Source organism: Neopsephotus bourkii, unplaced genomic scaffold, assembly GCF_033783945.1.
Source record: "Neopsephotus bourkii isolate Nb327-2 ecotype Australia unplaced genomic scaffold, CSIRO-AGI_Nbou_v1 NB_1589, whole genome shotgun sequence".
Taxonomy (NCBI): Eukaryota; Metazoa; Chordata; class Aves; order Psittaciformes; family Psittacidae; genus Neopsephotus; species Neopsephotus bourkii.
The window spans coordinates 1,368,617-1,385,960 of NW_026902065.1; the positions used below are offsets into that span (position 1 = coordinate 1,368,617).

At 37.4% G+C, this 17,344-nt stretch overlaps 1 protein-coding gene across 5 annotated transcripts in view; it reads right to left on the reverse strand.

Annotated features, from left to right (window-relative positions):
• The window catches only part of LARGE1 (LARGE xylosyl- and glucuronyltransferase 1), a 281,109-nt gene that overhangs the window by 251,033 nt on the left and 12,732 nt on the right, over nucleotides 1-17,344 (reverse strand). Inside the window, exon 3 of one of the 5 annotated variants that reach the window (XM_061371800.1) lies at nucleotides 11,390-11,547. The exons of 3 other annotated variants lie outside the window; for them this stretch is intronic. The gene's annotated coding sequence lies outside the window, so the exon portion shown is untranslated. Of the gene's footprint in view, nucleotides 1-11,389; nucleotides 11,548-12,299; nucleotides 12,421-17,344 lie in introns of those variants that run through there. One more of the 5 variants, XM_061371802.1, reaches the window with a different exon arrangement.

Genomic DNA, 17,344 nt, shown 5'->3' on the forward strand with positions numbered 1-17,344 from the left:
CTTCAAAGAAGAGAGGGCAGAAATGGAAGCTTACTCACAAGTCATACATAGTGGAGGTGTGAGGTAGGAGGGAAGAATAACAGCTCATCCTGAAAACAAGGATCACCACACATTCCAAAAATTAATTTGACACTGAATATAAAAATAATTCTATATATTTTTATGTGTATATATATATATATACACAAAGATCCAGAAACCTGTCTTTGATCTGACTAAAAAGGTTACATCATATACTGCTAACACAGGCAATGCAGAAAAGCAGACCAAAGTTTTCCACATAAAAGGAGGAGAAATAGTTTCAGCGGCTGAAAAAAATGTTCATTACACTGTCAGTGTAATGAATATCTATTTAACAACAGCTATAACCCTCAGAGCTCCCAGACAGGAAAACCGACCTTAGCAAAAATCTCCAGTCTGAACTAAATACATTTGTTTTAAGACTTTCAGCACTAGGAAACATTCTAGAAAGTTGTATTATAATGTAATTTTTTAAAAACAATTGTGAATTATAGATTTGACAGGCTCTGCCAGTAACAAATACACTCTCCCACTCACCAACTGTGGATAAGAAATTTTGCAAGGCAAATGGACACAAGATTTATTGCCTTCTGCAAATCTTAAACTTTCATTTACATACAGATCTACATACATCATAAAGCTGCAAGGATACTCTAAGCCCTGCTGTAAGACACTCACTACCTGAAGCTAGAAAGGAGCCTGAGACAACAGAGAGAGGTGCAAGGGAATTTTTTTGCTTATTGAAGCTGCCTAGCTTTGCCTTTTCGAATCAAATACAGGCCTAAACTTTCACAAAGCTTCAGCTCCCTTTTTTTCTCCTGAATTAGAGTGTATAACAGAATGGCCACCAGCACTTGATGAAGTTTCCACTTCCTAAGGGAACTCAACTTGGCTGGCTGAAGGACAGAACTTCAGAACTCACATCAGACATAAAAGGGATGAAAGAACCTACCCCACAGTACTCTGTCAAAGGTGTTACAGAAATATCTCCCACTGCATCAATATTTCATGTCTCCTGGCCCCAGAGAGAGAGGAGGTTGCACAGCATCCCCAGCAGTGGAAAATACACTCTTTTTCTTTTTTTCCCTTTTTTTTTTCTTGTTATAACAACCTGAACGCTACTTTAAGAATCCATTATAAAATCAGGAAGCTTCCCACAACTGTTTCCTTAGTTTCCCAGCCCTTGCCACTGTCATGAATCATACAGCACCTGTTAAATCCTCCCTTTAGATGTCACATACTGCTTCAAGATTAGCAATTATTTCTGTTCCTGTTCACTTTATTATAAAGCTTCACAGAGTGCTATGTACACAGGCAATGCTTTTCCCTTAATCTTAGCTGACCAGATACTGAATCTGTTTAAACTACTTTACTGATAAACATCATTTCAGTGGCACAGATGATGAGCCAAATTTCTTATTTTTCCTTTTAGGCTTCTGTGGAAATACTTTCTTTACTATGCATGCTAGCAACTTTGCTTTGTCTAGTAATTGAAATACTAAAATATCTCGCTTGTTTCCCTCTAAAGCACAAGTTTTAGTGCTCAGAAAAAAAGCAGCAGAGCTGAGGAATCTAAGTACACTGTGAAACAGACATCAGGTCACCTTCCTCACACACACTTTAGAATATAAGCAACTTTCACTTCCGAACACCAACCAAATTTCGCTTTCTTAGTGAGCTGCCAGGTGCCCTGTAGCTGGCAGTACTACCCCTTCCCTTAATACTAGTTATCTTCTTCAACCTGTAGTAGTGCAGGTCGAGGAAGGCTTTAATCTTAAACTCTTTACACACTGCCTGCATACACTACTGAATGCAATTCTCCCAAACACATTTTCTAAAGGTATCTAACACACTGCAATGAAAAAAGATGCTATGTGAGTTCAGTATCTCTTGTCACCCTCCTCTCTTTCATTTTCCACAATGGGTCTCACACCCCCCTCCCCTATTTATCAATATCGGCAGTGAAAGGCAGCCATGGTTCCACCTGCCTGCAACTTAATAAAAGGCATTAGGCAAAAGCATGACTTTCCATTGTTGCAAACAGAATAATCCATCACAGAAGTAGAACACTCAAGAAAACACTGCTTAAAAGGAGAGAAAATTAAGGAAGGGAAGAGAAAGAGACCCATAAAATACAACTGAGGGAAAGTAAAACTTTTTTTTAGACATGTTTTAGAAGTTTACAGGGATTTTGCTGTAAAATGTCTCTCATGTCTAACGCAGTCTTAGCAGTTTAGCAAAAAAGAGCTGTTCTTCTGACTAGCTTAATGTAAACTGTACCATGAGCAAGAGGCAGGACTAGCTGACTTCCCAAAAGGTACCTTACAACCCCAATTATTTGACAAATCAGTGATAAACAATAAGGGAGTCAAGAGATTTGCTGCAGGACATTCAGAGACCTGGGAGCAGAAGACAACATTTCTACAGTGATTTCAAAATGGCTTTGCAGAAGGAAGACGACGCAGTCTTGGCTTTGAGGAGTCTCATCAGGTTGACATAAAGATACATATAGCTTCATAGACAATGTTGTATCTATCTAGACACGATGCTTAGGAACAACAAATAGGCTTGAAGACAACTACTTACTCTAAAAATACTTTTTGTCCTCTACTTCTGTTCTATACTTAAAACTGTTTAAGAAGACATTATATTCACTACAGATCTGAAGAATCCAAGTATAAGAACTCAGCTCAACCCAGTGGTTAAGAAGGAATGTATCAGAGGCACTACAGCCCAGGTCCAGGGGATTTTGAAATTCCACCAAAGGTAAAGATGTTGGGTTGAACTTTTGAGACAATAGAGGGAACAGAGATACATATGCCACTCAAGCCATGAAAACCAGCTGTCAGGAAAACAGTAGAAATGCAGGTCATGGTTAGTATAGTCAAATATGATACAAAACTGTGATATGTAGTTTCTTTCTCCCCTTTTGAAGAGCAACATTTCTGTATTCAGGAAGCCATTAAGGAACAACAGAATCAGCATTACTACTGACCTTCTTGTGTAACTAAAATTATGAGGTTGACTTACTCCTCTGTTGCAAATGAATTTATTAATCTAGGGCAAATTCATAAGATAGATTATTTATCTTTTTTAAGTATCTTAAAAGTTCATTTCTTGTCCTTTGGTCCTCTCTGAAGGTGGATAATGAAAGTCAGTCAGATTAACTTTCATACCATCAGTGCGGCAGGGTTTGGGTTTCAGGCAACAACAATTTTGTCATCCTCTAAGATGTTTATCACCATCACAATTTTTTTTTTACAATTCTACAGGCTTTTGTACTTCTTATTTTAAGGAAAAGAGCTTTCACAGCACTTGCATAGAGGCTCAATTTAAAGCCCACATATTCTCTTGGCTTACTTTAAGGATAGATGAAGTTGGCAGCTGTCCATGGAGAAAGTTAGGAGCAATGAAAAGAAAAAAAAAATCCACAACATAAGTGTTTATTATTCACTAAACATAATTATCACCCACCAGAAAATGGGCAAACTGGCAGGAATGATGACACCAATTCTTTAATAGTCTGCAGGAGATTTAAGATGCATTCCTGCCTACTCCAGGAAGTAAGCTAAAACCTTTTGGTGCATTCTTTCATTACAAGAAAGGCTGTCAATAGTTGCAAAGAACTCCTGTTAAGACTGCCTAGGAAAAAAGACAACGTGATGCCTACTGATTCTTACAAATAGGAAAAGCACAAATGATGGCAACAGAAACCACTTTTTGGTATCATACACTTATATACTGACACAGCTGATAGAAACCCCTCGTATGCAAACCTCAAGAACTTGAGAAACTGTAGATGTCTTGGTCTTATTTTTTTCACCACTGAAAAGTTTTACCATCTTGACTATGAACAAAATCTTCAAAAATATCTCTACGATAATGGGTATCATCCCAGATTTCTTGAAAGAAAGTCAAGCAAAATTTAACATGGAAAAATGAATTTTCAAGGTAGGACTTAAAAGTATTTGCATTCATGCTTTTGTATCGCATGAACACAGGCAGCAAGCGGACTCAACTTTTCCCGTCTAAATGGCTCACGCTGTCACCCATGCATCTTCCAGGATAACTCAAAATGCTGTAACATATTTAATAGTGCAAACCAGCTCAGCTCTCAAGTTCAGCCCTGTAGATCAAGATGATCACAAACTTTAGCCCTCACTAAACAGCTACATTGACTTTTATTTTACCACTTCCACTGCTCCTTCTCTTCTCATTCACCCTATCACCACCATCACCAAAGGAAAAAAAAAATCACTTTAGTTATGAAAAACTTTTATGTATCTCTGATAGAATTAAAAAAAAAAATATTGACGGAGGAATCACCAAGCTGGTTACTTAGCTCTTTCCTAGTGTTAGTAATGTATTCTGCACACTGTTACAGCTCATTTAAACAGCTCAGTATAATTACCAGAAAGAAGAACTCTCCTAGTATGCCAAAGCCATGAAAAGGCTTGGGTCTTAGTGATCAGTCAGGACCAGCTAGTATTCTGATTTTGTATTTAAACAGTGTTCTAAGCAGTGCTTACAACAATGCCAAAGAGGAGAAAATTTGATAAATACATTATTTTTTGCAAAAGACAGCAACAAAAGCTTCCTTATCTAGTTATAGAGAGCACAAGTGGTGATTCTTAGGTTGGAGAGTATCACACGATCTTCAATACAAGGTCCTGTTTCCACTCATTTATAACTTTGCCAAAACCCCTAAATCTGAGGGGGTTTCTATGCTGTCTGACTTCCTGCACACTGATTTTGTTCAGATTGTTACACCATGCTCTGCAATTTACAATCTAGCACAAGGAGGTCATTTGTGTAAATTCATTGATACTGGCTGAGCTTTATACATCTCCAGTCATAAATCACGAAGCAACAAGCATTTTGTATGACCAAGTTGTACCACGCAACATGCAATCTAGCCAAAGAGGACAATCAACATGCCTAGCCTTCAGGTGTATCAGGATGTTTTAAGGAAAGACAGGGAGTAGGGTCACAGCCATTCAAATGCCGAAAATGAAACACTTCAGCCTGTAATATAGAAAATTACATTTTTGATTGAGAAGTAACATAGAAGTTGATTCTGAAGTGTCAAAACATTCTTCAGAACAGTGTGTTCCATTAAAGTTTCAAGCTGTCAAGTCATATTGTGAGTTGAAATATCTGCTTACTATCTCCTCCAGGAAATGTCTGCACAACAGGTTTAACTAACAGCTGCATAGGCAGCCTTATTTCTGACATTTCTTAGAGTGCTTAGCTTTTAATTTTAGGGTCTTGCATGTTTTCTGTGATGCAACTTTGAGCAACTTAGCAGTTCAGCAGTTAAGATCCAGTACCTCTATTACTACTAGATTCCTAAGTACCCACGGTTATTGTTTCATTAATTTTCTTTTATTGTCACAAAAGTGTTCCAGTAAAGATGAGAATTTCACCATGCTAAACTTGACATAAACACCCCAAGGCACAGGGGATTGTCATTTTTGCTGTTTTGCATAAATTTCAGTACACTTTTAATAACAAAATCAAAAAACAGAGAATTTATTCCAAGTAATTTCAATATTGATTTCCCTCTTTCACTTAGCTGATTCTTTCTCTCACACAGCTTGACATCAGTATGTTTTTTCAAAAGCAGTTTCTACCACTGGAGCTCAATTCTGGCTCATACTATCAGCCACTCTAAGTGCTGTAATCTCAGAGCTCAATAACATGGACCTACATTACCTCTCAAGCTCTGTGTTTCCTATGTGGAAATCTTGAGACAACCAAAGCTGCTACACAAAGCTGAGGAAGACACATTTTCTCCTGCAAGATGGGGGTGCATCACTGTCACATAACATGAAATGTGATGGAACAGAGATGCTGAAGATGCATTTAGCCCATGGCTCAATTGATGCCCTCTCTCACAATGCTTAAAGTACAATTACTACATATGTGTTTTTCCACCATTTGTGTCTATATTTCTGAAGGAATAAAGTAAAAACTCTGAAAAAGTTAATGCTTAAACTACTGGAATGTGTGAAGAGATTTTGTGAAAAAACTTACGGTCTAGAGCAGTGGGTCTCACATTCTGAAAGGGTTAAATTTTCTAAAAAACATACCAGTTTTCTGGTTGAATTTTCTAAAGAACAAGCACTCAGAAACCTTTTATACAACCTCTAGCATGCTAGGAAACGTCAGCCTTTTCTCCCAGATGAGAACATGGCCACATCACATTGATCCCCGCATCAATCACTTCCAGGGAAAATTATCGTAATTAACTGTAATTAGGTCAGAAAATGGAAGCAATTTTTCCAAAATCTCTATTCCAGCTTGGCAGAACATAGCAGCCTTCCTGCCTGCAAGAGACTTGCCTACTGTCAGTTCAAAGCCAGGTGCAAGCAAGCATCTCAGAGAGTCTCCCAAACCCGCCTCTGGTGCTCCCTCAAAGTCCTGGCAGGACTGCCAGTGGGGCAAACACTGTTCCACCAGTGACTCATCATCCTTGAGCTGTTCATGGTCTACCCCAAAAAAACAAATGGATTTCCTCCAGCCAATGGAAACGTCAAAGAAAAAGACCTAATAACAACAGCCAGAAATAAAACACAGCCCCGGCTCATGGGAATCAGCTGTGTTACGCATGCAAAGGAGATTGCACTGATTTTGCCTTTACTCCACACCATTAAAATCCACATAATTTATAACACTTCCCAACATGCCTGAAAAGGGCTGTACATGTGAAACCACATATGTAAGAGCCCAAAAGAAAAAAAAAGAAACAAAAACAACAAAACCCCTTTTTCCAACCAAGGCACAAAAATTCCCGAAGATTCTTACAGACTTCATTAAACACACATACCACCCCCTCAAGGATGTTTACATGTGACAGTTTACATGTGGCAATACAAAAAGTCCAAAGATTAGATAAAAACATTGAGTGACACACACAAAATTTACAAAAGGAAGCAGTTCGACACAGCAAGCCCTTTGCCATATCATCTGGCTTGCATACTATGGATGGTCACGAGTTCACAAACACTTGGATTGATTACAATGATCAAGATTGAGGAAACAAACAATAAGTTAAATTTCTTTAAACGGAAAGGAAATTAACGCTTTTAAAGAAACTTCTCATGAAATCGGCAAAAGCTTCCAAAACAAATACCAAGACAATATCCACAAAAGCAGGTTGTTCACGTGTCTAAAGGGTAACAAGTATTATCAGATGTAGCACTTGTTTTACAAAGCAACAAGTTCCCCAGATTTTTATTTCCCCAGTTTATTCACAGGCTGCCTTCTTGGAAACTATCACAACATCTTTTTACTAATAAACCAATACAAAACAACCATTCTAATGATGGAAATTTTGCAAAATGGTAAGTTGTATCTTCTTTATATAGAAATTACTGAAAAATACAAGAACTCAAGGCTCATAAAGCATGGTATTGCTTTGCAAAGTCTCCAAATAATCTGGGTTTACTCACTAATACTCATTCTCTCATAGATTTCATTAATTTACATGTTTAAGGCTAGTACTCTCACAAGCACCAAGATACATGTACCCAAATAATCTGCACAGAGAAGACAAGATCATAGCTGTCAAGTCCATACCATGTCTCCAGAATTCCTGCTCCCTGACAAGCCAGCTTTCAGACAGACTTTTACACATCACTTAGACATCATTAGCTGTTATGAGGTGGTTCTCAGCCTCAAAGTCTTGCTAAATTCAATTTCCAAAAATCTCAGGCCAGTTTCTACTCTGGTAGTACGATCGGGGTGGTTTTTTTTCCTCACTTGGAATGTATGTCTGTTTTCCTTGTAACTTAACAGGAAGAGAAATGGCATACATGGTATGTCAAAGCGTTTTTCCACCTTTCTTGTGCTAGGATGGAGGATCTTCTGCTGACAAACCATCTGTGCACTGGCTTTATCAAAGCGCAGGTCTTTTGGTCTGGAAAACCATATTCCTCAATTTTACTGCTGAGAATGTTGCCCTGGGAATGGTGTTCTTTATTATCAATATAGGCCGCGTTTTTAACTGTTCTGCTTTGTTCGGCTGTTTCTTCTGGTGCTTACACACCTAGGCATTTCCATTCATACTGAATTCATAAAATCTTAGTATTTCTTTCATAAATCTCCACTTCTACACCAGTAGTGGCCAAGTGTTTCTAAGGGTGCTGTTATCTATCACATTCTGGTCATTAATACTTGTCAGTCTTGATAGATTGATCTGAGTTTTTAATTATCCTGAAATGGTTATAAAGGTACTGATTTTAAAATAATTTAATAAAATAAAAAATATAAATATAAAAATATATAATATATGTAAATAAAATAAAAATAAAAATAAATAAAAAATTAATTTAATAAATAAAAGCCCTGATTTTAAAATAATTTAATGAGAAGTGTAAGAAGTCAGTAACCACTTTGCTTTGTCTTCAGACTTCAACTGGCCATAAATACATGTGCAAACTGTTGCTTTTCCCCTGCACCAGTCCCAGTATTTTGAGTAAATTAGTACAGACAGTTTGTCCAGGAGGGTAAAACTGCAGGATTGCACATCCAAGCAGGATCAGCCTATAATTTGACAGCACCACGTATCAACTTTATGAAACTGATATTATCAATAGCTGAAAAGTGCACAATTAACTAAACATATCCTTTTTATCGTGTTTTAAAAGAATCCTTTAGAAGTTCCAACTCAGGAACACTCTGAGTATTTACACACATAATATCCAGACCAGGTGTAACCCCAGCAGACCACCTGCCTTGTTAAGTTATGGTGCTGATTAACTTGGGATATATATCCACTTGCAAGGGAACATATAGTGAAGAATTATCTCCTGCTTCTAATATCAACTTGAAATTGAAATAGAGTCCATGAGATGAAGGCAGTACTTTGGTTGTGAACCTTAACCAATACACCAGAGAGTAGAACTTTGAACTTGTGGCTAATTACTGATTGGTATGCTGGTTCAGCATGTAAAAATCACTATTACTTCAGCATGCACAGCGACAGCTCCAATTAATAGGTAGAAAAACAATTCTTGGCAGAGAAAGCAAAACATGACCAAACATGCTAATGCAGCAGTCTGTTCTAGAATTCACAAGTCTGGTAAATCTTTTTAAGGCTGCATCAGGTTAAAAGAAGAAAAAGGAAAAAGGAGAAAAAAAAAAAAAAAAGGAAGCAGTAATTTACAGCTACTGTGGATCTGAACTTCTTTTAAGATGAAGAGACTAATCTGTACCCTACCCCCTCATTTGTGTTTGCAAATTTAACAGAGAAGGTGCAAAGCAATCCTTGTTCTGTAAGTTAGCATGCCGCCTCTCATGGCAGAAGCGATATATGGAATGGCTGTAGCACACAATATATTAAGATAAAAGATATGCCAAAGAGTATTTTTGGCTTGTTTTCAGGTGTTATTCCACTTCTGAAACAAAACTTTTCCTTCATCAGTCCTTTCAGGTTTTAAACACAAAACCAAAACTGTCTCAGTGTTTTCCATTCACATGCGGACAATTAAATACAAATTTTTATAATATGAACAGTGCAACTGTTTAGATAAGAAGGAGATCAGTTTGGGGACTAGGAGAAAACCTCCATTACAGAGTATCACCCACGGCCATTCTGAGAAAACATTCACACAGCTAGTTTAAAGACAACTTCCAAATACCACAAAAAAATCACACATATGCTTGGAAGACAGACAGGGAGATGACTTGCATAATAGACCACTCCATTAAAAGCTCAAGGAGGAATTTGTCAGTTTTTTAATCTTCCATGTTTTAAAGTTTTTAAGAGCGTTAGAAGCAGTCAATGGCATCAGTGAAGAGAACTGCACAGAAATGTGCCTTAGTGAAGTTTTATCTACTATTAAATCTCTTGAGGGTAACAGATGAGTACTAATCTTCTGAGATGGATGCTGAGATTCATGCTTCAGTAGCGAGTTTCAGGGACAACTGAAAGCTGATCACATACTCCACAGATGTGAGCTGGGGGTGTTTCTAGTCAGATGCCTACCCCAAAAACAGAACAACACTTCAGTCTGAGATGCTTTGTGATCTAACCAGTCCTGTAGTCTTCCTTCTTTCTCCTCTTTACTTACCTCATGCTCCTATGAAGATAATTTAGGCAAACATATAGATGAGGTGACAAATTATCATAAAATTTCCCTGAAAACTCATTTGAAATTATAAAGGATCTTCTATTATAACGAAATAATAACAGCTTATAATCCAAAAAGAACCTGAATTGCAGCTTAATGCCGCCAATGCAGGAAAGTAACAGTAGACAGCAGTTATCAAGGGAGCAGATTGTCCAAGTTCAGTTATTGATTTTCACTTTGTTGAGAAAAATATCAGGTTACTACTTGGCTTAGAGAAGAAATGGGTTAGCCTCACAGGGAAAAAGAATTTGCTTATTTCCAGAGACAGGACAGGTTAGTTTAAATTTCAATACAGTGATTTTTAAGAACTCTTATTGAAACATAACCTGTGCTTTTCCTTCAATTACAAATCATCTCGTGGGAAAATACTGTACTTTTACTGGTAATACTGAACCTTGGATCAGCCAAAAAGCAACAAGAAATTTTAGAAGGAGGGAAAAGAATAATGCCAAATAACATTCAGGTTTTTATTCTTGCTAAAGAAGTTAATTTGAAACTTTCAGCTGGCTCCCATCTGTTGGATATAGTTATCTTCTGTTGAGAAATGTAAAGCCTTTTTTTCTTCCAACTGACCTACTGTATTCAGAGAGCTACTAACAAAATGTGCTATCATATTGTCCTGGGTTCAGCAGTAGCAGTCAATTCTTCTCCTTCTTAGCAGCTGGTGCAGTGTTGTGCTTTGACTTTCAGCCTGGGAACAGAGCTGATAACACTGATGTTTTTAGTTGCTGCTCAGTAATGTTTACTCTGACCAAGGACTTTGTGAGTCTCATGATCTGCTAGGGAGGAGGGGAGGCCGGGAGGAAGCAGAGACAGGACACCTGACCCATGTTAGCCAAAGAGGTATTCCATACCATAGCACGTCATGATGGGGAGGTAACTGGGAGTTACCCGGAAGGGCACGGGCTCTCTTCTGGGTCAGGTTTGTTTCGGCGGGTGGTATCGTATTCTCTTCCCTTGTTATTTTCTCTTATTATTATCATTGGTGGTAGCAGTAGTGGTTTGTGTTATACCTTAGTTACTGGACTGTTCTTATCTCAACCCGTGGGAGTTCCATTCTTTCAGTCCTCCTCCCCATCCCTCTGGGAGCAGGGGGGAAGGAAAGAAAAAGGAGGAAGGGGGGTGGAGTGAATGAACAAACTGTGTGGCTGGGTTTAAACCACAACACATACTCTTAAGCTTCTTTTAAAAACTGCAATTGTTTATATCACTTAAGATTTGCTACTACTAACCTCAGTACAGGTATCCAGTCTTTTGAGCTCACATAATTTTTGTTTGATTCATGCTCTTTAAATATTTTCTCAAGGTCAGCTGGGCACTTGTGTACTGTATTTTCTGAATAGTCTGTGCTTTTAATCCATGCTGATCAATTGGCTTCCTACAGAAATACCTGGGGAAGAAACCAGGATGCATAACTGACAATGCAAGATAAAACAATTAGTGGGTCAAACTGTGAAATGTGGTACCTTCTTTATGACTCAAAATTTCAAAAATGAAGATGGAAAATCTCAGCACTACATACAGCTTAATCATTATTTATGGATTTTTAATTCCTGGAGCCAGGAATACCTGCTGGAATTCTACAGCCTGATTCCATCGGGTCAAATGATCAGAGTAATTCCTCTGGCATTAGCAAACATCTCATTATGAAAAAGAGACAAATGAAAATACTAAGAGAAGCAGAGCAAAATTTCTGCACCCTACTCTCTTGAAAAACAAAACAAAATACCAAGTGCATTCATTATTATATCTCAAAAAGATTTCCATCTGGAAAGTCTTGCCTTCCAGATGCTTCCCCCTACTATTTCATTGTCCTGCTAATCTCTGCAACTACCCCTAGGGGAAAAACAAAACACTACACAATTTATTGTCAGGCTAACATTTTGAAGGAAAGACAATACAAAAGGAAATATACTCTGGACAACAGTCAGCTTCAATATTACAACTGCAGAAGCAGAAAAACAGAAGCAGATCAATTAGAATAACACTGAATGCAAAAAATGTACCAAAATGAATTCATAAAAACAAAAATCATCTTACATGGACACAAGAGTAAAGAAGTGTATTTTCAAAAGACAAAAAACACAAATCAGTAAGGAAGCCTACCAACTTCTTCCCTTCAAACAACCAATATTTAATCACATTAATGAGGCAAAACTTCAACTATGGAGGTTTTTCTGTTTATTTGTTTGTTTTAGAGAAGTCCACAAAATGTCCTCTCCAGGCTTCAGCAGGATGACAAGGTTTCTTCTTACCAGGGGTAACCCATACACTAAAGAACCTTGCAAGCCCACCAGTGAAGCAACAGAGAGTCATTTTACTAAGTTATAGGGTTGGACAGATTTGTAAATGAAGTCGCTCAATCCTGCAAGTCAGATCTCTTAAGTCACATGAAATGTTTCACCTTCTAGTAGCTCAGCTATCTATTTTGTACCCCTTTTTGTTCCACTGGACCACTGGCTAGAAACTCCACTGCCTGTTGTGACTGAAACTGACAGAATGAGGGGTTCTGGTGCAGAGAGGATCTTCCCCAAAACTTACATAGTTGTCACAATAAAGAGATCTACAAAGCACTTGACTAGGGATGAGTTTTATTTCTATCAAATTCTTTTGTTTGGTTGGTTTTAAGTGTGATTGAATGTATACAGCACCTCTTTCAAACCTCAAGGCACATTATAACAGTACAAGCAAGCAAAGAGTTGATTTAAAACAGAGTTGTAACACACTTCTGGTATATGAACGCAAAGGGACAGTCATCAAAGAATAAAAATCCAGCACTTGGTTTTACAGAGCTGTAATTCTCTTACTGTTTTACTATCTTCCACGCTCAAAAAAACCTTCAGAAGCCAGAAGCATGCAACTTGCAGAACATACTCATACCCTGTACGAGTTTCCACATCCTCAGGATCCCCATCCCACTTCAGCTTTACAAACTTTTTTTGCTTATGAGCTGCTGAAAGTATGAAAATCTGGGCAGATATAGGCAAACCAAGTGGACACAGAAGAAACCTGTAAGAATTCACACTGGTTAACCCTGTTAGGCCAAGAATATATTTCTATTAAGCCATGTATAAACTAAGCACCCAACAGCCAATTTTGGCTGTAGCTGCCTCGGATACTATTCCAGAATCTCCCAGTACTGCCTGGCTCTCCCTTTTGCAGGTTCCTTACCAGACACAGGCAGTTATAAGATCAAATTCAAATGAGAACAATCCTTCAATTGCATGATACTAGCAATATAATTTAAAGCTTTGTCTATGCTATATAGTGTTACTTCTGAAAGATCTGGGTACGTTTCCAGAGCACACTAATTCATTCTCTCCAGTCATAAAGTACCTAAAATACTCCTTACACCAGGAGAGTAAGTAACAAGTAAAATCACTACACCAAGTTTGCACAACAAAATAAAACGTAGTGGTTCAAACTCGTTTTACCCTCCCATCTTGGAAACACTACACACACACGTGTTTCAGTAAGTGAAGTAATACTTGTATCATGCATACTTGGAAAACTACCCTAAGTTACTGTAAATCAACACACTATCAATATTTCCTCCACATATGGAAAATATTTCAGTCATAATTCCTATCTGTAAATATACTATGTCTGAAATCTTAAAAACAAAGCCATTTGTGTTGTCACAACATGATCATCATCTTGAAAGTGTCCTAACTGAAAAAATTCTTCCTTTATACAGCATTCAGATAACTCAGACAGAATATATATTCAAGACAAAATACATATTCAAGAAACCTTACAGAAAGAAAAAGCATCTTCTAACTTTTATGAAGAAAACAGGCCAAAAGCCCCTACTTTTTTTTTTCCTTAACTCTTAAGTAACTTATAAATTCAGAGATGCTCTATTTCAACAGAGCTAGAGGCGACAGGTTTATTTGCTGTGGCAACTTTTACTACAGAAATATTTTTATTTGCTAAAGCATCACTCTCTATGCGCAAGTAGTTATCTACTAAGTCAGAACTACTTGCGTTTCTCACCACTGTTATTTCACCTCATAGATCTCTGTTCATAAAATGTTTGTCAAAACGCACTCACACATAGCACCAGGCAAAGAGGAGATGAGAGGCAGATGCTTCTGCATGTTAGTGGGCGGGATGAGAAAGAAGCTGGGGAAGCAGCTTTGCATCCAATCCATTACAGCTCTTTTCCTTTTAACCATCTAACAGCAACTCACAAATTCACCTGAAACACATTAAATCCTCTGAACTTACAAAATGATGCATTATTGAAGTCACAGCAGGGAAGCTAACTCAGTTTAAAGGACATAAAAGACTAGCTCTGGAGCAATTTTTTTCATTACCAGGTTATGGATAAAAACCAAAGGTAACATTTTAAAATAGTGAGATGATGTGCAGTCACAGAAAAAGCAAGGCAAAGGCTGTTTCTTTCCAGAAGGAATTCCATTCCAGAAAAATTCATCTCAGATAGATTTTCCACCTCAAAACCAGCAAAACCAACCAACAATAGCTTAATCTCTTAGTTCCCTACTCCAGCATGTTACCTTTTATCCACAAATGCTTTCTTCAGCTACTCAAGTACATAACTCTTGGAATAAGCTAGCTGTCTAAGATCTGAAACTCACTTCCACCCTTTATAGATTCTATTGCTGCAACATTTACTACTGTAAAACTGAGGCTGCAGTAAAGTTTGCAAGTTAAAGAAATAAATTCTGGTTTTCCTATATTTGTCTCTGCTTTAGATTGTTTATCTTAATACAGGCCTTTAGACGTTGTAGTGATTGTCAAAATACACAGAGTTGCAAATTCTAATAACTTATATTCACATTTGCCAACTACACAATACATACACTGCAGGTACGGTACATGTGTATCTTACTAGTGTTCCATACATCAAAGCACAAAATTGAAGGCATTTCTGTGTAGTATCACCATGGGACAGGACTAAGTGAGCAAAAGGTCCTTATCTAGCTCCATCTAAGCTACTGAAGGTGAAATCAGAGGTGAAACGCATACAGCAAGAATGACTAAACCCACAAATGGTGCAAAATTATTTGTTTTATTACACGAATACAAAAGACTACAATCATACCGAACAGGCTATTATCAAATCTCTTCGTGACAAAGCTTTCAGTCAAAAGGACAAATAATAAAAACAAGTGCATAAATCCCAAGGACATGTGGCTTAAGGCCATTATCCCAGAGGATTACAGTGTTGTTTGAATCCTGCCTCTTTGCTTTTAGTACCTCCATCTTTGTTTTAACATTTTAGCTATTATTAACAGTGGTATATGAAAACTAGAGTTCCCTGTAATTATGAATGGCAAACAGAAAAACCCTCTTACTTGTTAAGAGAGAATCGAGGGTATACTTTGAAGGTACATTCGATAACCTTAGGATAAGAGTGTGTTTTTAATGAGCCCTACCAGTCTTGTCCAACTGTAATGCTTTCATTATTGAGCACTATACTGGGCATTATGGACTGTGGTTGCCAGGCACCACCATAGACCCATGGCTTTGCTGTGCTAACAGTGGTGCGTACAATGAAGAAACTACGCCTCTCCCAAGGTGCTCACACAATCCAAGGGTAAAATTAAGGAAAACAAGTGGCTAAACCAGGGAAATATAGCTGAAACACAAGAGGAAACAGGGCAAATATAGCAAACAGCAGTCACCACACATTTGGTGATGCAACAAGGGAGTAATCACTCCCAAATTACAGCACCATTTTCACTGTCGATATTCAGAACATTCATTACAGACTACAGTGTGTAAACATGGCACAGTCTTACTCGAAGACTACAGTTAAGGAAAATTGCTCAATTTACACATAGCACAGATTAGGATTTTAACCTGGACTCCCGATAAAATTGATGCTCTGTGCAATTCTAAATGAAAATTAAAAATCTTGGTGCAATTAAAAATTTCACCAAGTACCCACAAATCTTACACAGGTCATCACAACACCCCACATCTGTTGAAATTACAGACATCATTAAACACACAAACCCTTCAATTTCTAAGAAGGCATTCATACATGAATAAATAAATAAATGAATAAATAAATAAACAAATAGATAAATAAATAAAAAATCCCACTACCTAGCTAACCATAAGCTTGGTTTTTGAAGTCAGTAATTCAGAACTTTTGGTCTCAAGGCAACAGCCTTTTCCCAGAGATACATACACACTTTTGATGTAAAATGTGCACTGAAATTTGGTTAGTAAAAAAAATGAAGCTCCAAAGTGAAAGGTGGGGTCCAAAACTAGAAGCAAAACCAGAAGTGAGAGAGTGAGGAAGTGAAGAATAAACATGAACATGCTGTTCTAATTTACTAATACAAGAAGTTGAGTACTGTTTATAAAAGCAGAATGCTTTTCTTCCTGACTGCTACACCACTATTCTCTTAATGATGAGGAAGAATGAAATTGGATTAAAATCTTCAGTACTAAATTTCTGCTTCAAAATGATGGTGCTTTTTAGGAAGACAGCTGCTGACTCAAGTGAAAAACTAGCAAAGCTGAGTGGTAATTAAGAGATTTCATTCACAACACAATTTCACATTTGTACAGAGGAAAATGTGCTTCTTATGACATGAAATTTCCTATAGTAATGAAATGGTGCATGGAGATATAATACCACCCAAGTCTTCCATTTGTCCTGTGAAGCAAGCCATCACATCTTATAGAAAGTAAGTATGCACTTGAATAAAGACAACTATTGAAGGCAAAACTTTAGTGGTAATGAATACCACTCAGAGCCAAAGACAACAGTTCTTGGAACTATCTAGGATCATTCATTCAAATCCTGTTCCAAAATTCAAGGCAACAGGCGTAATGCCATTACATTCCTATATAGTTGGAGCAAGCCTTAACGGCTCTGCAATATGCCTAATACAATTTCCCAAGTTGTATTTACAGAAATTGGACCTGTATCAGTTAACACTTTATTTCACATCAATGGTTTCAGATTGTGAACTCCTGAAAGTTTTACAGATGCACAGGCAGATAGTGGGAAATGCAGATTCTTGTGTTATTTTTCTAAGAACTAAGAACCTTAGAAATTGTCTGCAGATCACCATTTATTGTAAAAAAAAAAAAAAAATCATAAGAATTAATGGCCTTAAAGATAAGAATTTTGACTTGCCTTCACCTCAAAGGGAGTTTTTCCTAATAGACACAGAGCATCCACTTATTTTTGGTTTTACTAT